The sequence below is a fragment of the Engraulis encrasicolus genome, unplaced genomic scaffold (assembly GCF_034702125.1).
Source record: "Engraulis encrasicolus isolate BLACKSEA-1 unplaced genomic scaffold, IST_EnEncr_1.0 scaffold_30_np1212, whole genome shotgun sequence".
Lineage (NCBI taxonomy): Eukaryota > Metazoa > Chordata > Actinopteri > Clupeiformes > Engraulidae > Engraulis > Engraulis encrasicolus.
The window spans coordinates 879,922-882,421 of NW_026945599.1; the positions used below are offsets into that span (position 1 = coordinate 879,922).

The following is a 2,500-nucleotide window of genomic DNA, read 5'->3' on the forward strand; positions in this document are numbered from 1 at the left end:
CAAACTACCTGACAAAATACATTCTACATTAGATTTGGCCTTTAATTCAAAGAAAATATTCACACAATGTCAAGTAAATCCGTTTGTTTTCGTGTCTCTTCAGTCTGTTCCGTTTCTGTCCCACTGTGTTTACTCGCTAGTCGTGCGCTGCGCAAGCACAACAACATGTGGTCCTAGTGATCAGTGTTGCCAGGTGTACAACGAGAACTAAGCAATTATTTTGCCAGGTGTAGAAAAAGAAATATGCAGTTTTGGGCTGTCTTGGAAAAAAGGCAAAAACAGCTGTTTATAATAATTTATTAACCTTTTTACTTGAAAGGGAACTTAAAGTCTTGGGAAGGGAAATATAAACTATAAATTATAAAAATATTATTGAAATGAAAAAGTGATAAAATAGAAATGGAGATTAATTTAAATCCATGATTGTATTTCATTTTTAAATTTCATTTCATTTTTTTTCGTCCGAAAGATTAAGATTTGGGGGGAAATCGCCGCTTATCAAAAAACTGTGCAGAAAACCGTGATATCAATTTTCATCAAGAAAACTGTGATGCACATTTTTTCCAAAACCGCCCAGCCCTAATTCAAGTAATACGCTAACACAGTTACATACACAGCTGACACTGGGCTGTGCTAATCCTTCCTCAATGCCTTACTGCAAACAGAAACACGCGGATACATGAGGGGTTTTTATTGCAGAAACACGCGGATACATGAAGGGTTTTTATTGCAGGATGGAATTTGGATAAACGATGGTGCAGTAATAAATCAATAGCCAAAAAAAAAATGCTGAGTTGATATATATAGGTGTACTGTACTTATTCATGGGTACTTTGTGTACAGCAGTGATTCTCAAAGTGTGGTCCGGGGACCACTGGTGGTCCGCGACAGTGCTCAGGTGGTCCACGAGGGGATTTCTACTTTTCCAAGACTAGCTAGAAGTAGGCTATATATGTACAGGGGCGTAGCACCAAATTTGGGGCCCTAGGAACAACCTCTTCCATGGGCCCCCCTACACACACCCCAACCTACCCAAACCCTCCACCACCAACACCACACCCCCCCCCCCCCCCCCGGTGCGCGCCTACCTCCTGATATTGTCATCCTTCTTGCCTTCCTCAAAATACCCCTCTATGCTTTCCTCTCCTTCACTTGAATCATTCTCATCTTCAATCATATGACACAATAGACATACTAAAAATATAAAATGTCTTAATCTTTCACATTACCAGTTATGAAAAGTAGGCTATCATATTCATAGGGATGACATTTAATCACTTCATCACTATGGTGTGAGGGGGAGGAAAGAGACTGATACATTTCTTTTCACAATGCTTCCAGCCTACTGTTTCGTGCACTATGGACACACGAGACATTGATATGTTGAACTGTACTTTCTTCAATGTGCATCGCTGAACAGAAACACAGGCGCTTGCGCGCACATTCGTTCACTTGCACAGCCCCGCACGCACGTCACGTTTGCCCGTATCAGTATTTGGGAGAGCAAAGAAAAGAGAATCAGCTGTGCCTAGGCTACTGGTAGAAGCTGACTTCGAAATGTCGCTTAAAACCTGCGGTAAAGCAGAGTAGCCTAAATAGAACAAAAGTATCGCTCTTTGGATTTGATGTCGCTCAACCTTTGAAAGTCAGGGCACCCCGAACCTAGTTAGGCTATAGCCTAGACTATTTATTTCTTTGAAAACATTATTTATTAGGCTACTACATATACTTTCAGATTTAAATGGGCCAGTAACTATTTCACAGTAGCCTATCTTGTAATTTTCATGAGCACTCAATGCAGATAGGCTACCTGCTCAGCACGGAGGTAGGTAGGCTACTCTGCCTCTTTTCTTGCGCTATGCAAACAGAGTCATCTCTTGCGCTTTGCGCAGATTAGAATGGCGTCAGCAACATTCAAAACGCAGACTGGTGCCCCGTCAAAATCTCGTCATTATTTTACCACACTTCAGCTATAACGGGCGTTGTCAGATGGTCAGAGACATGGCCAAGTAACCAGAGCTTTGAGACCGCAAAATAAAATCAGAATGAAGGTTCAAGACTGACAGCTGTTCACGCCGCCACCTTGACATTGGCAACTGATGAATATGAGGTCGACTAATATCGACAGAATCAATCTGCAAATTTGATGACCAGGGCGGGCAGCATTGCACCCGGTTGAGAAACCGCTTTTCTTCAAGACTAGGATATTAGCTAAAATAGGCTCACCTTCTCTCAAGTTCACACCATTTGCACCTGCTGCGACAGGGGGCATCTTCACGTTCGTGACATTTTCTGAAATTGAGTGGGATTCATTTTACAAATAGGCTTTGCTATCATTTGGATATTTGAACCAACATCGACCCATGTTGGTCTTTTGGGACACTTGTTATGAATATAGGCCTATCAAAGACAAATATGGGTTCACAATGATAGCCAACAAAATGAGATTCTTTTTTTCATTTGACATCGGCTATCACAGAAGGCCACACGGAATGGGAAT

General features: G+C 41.7%; 1 protein-coding gene across 1 annotated transcript in view; it reads left to right on the forward strand.

Annotated features, from left to right (window-relative positions):
- LOC134443321 (neurexin-1a-like) overlaps positions 1-2,500 on the forward strand; it is a 438,835-nt gene that overhangs the window by 171,474 nt on the left and 264,861 nt on the right. The window lies entirely within an intron of this gene.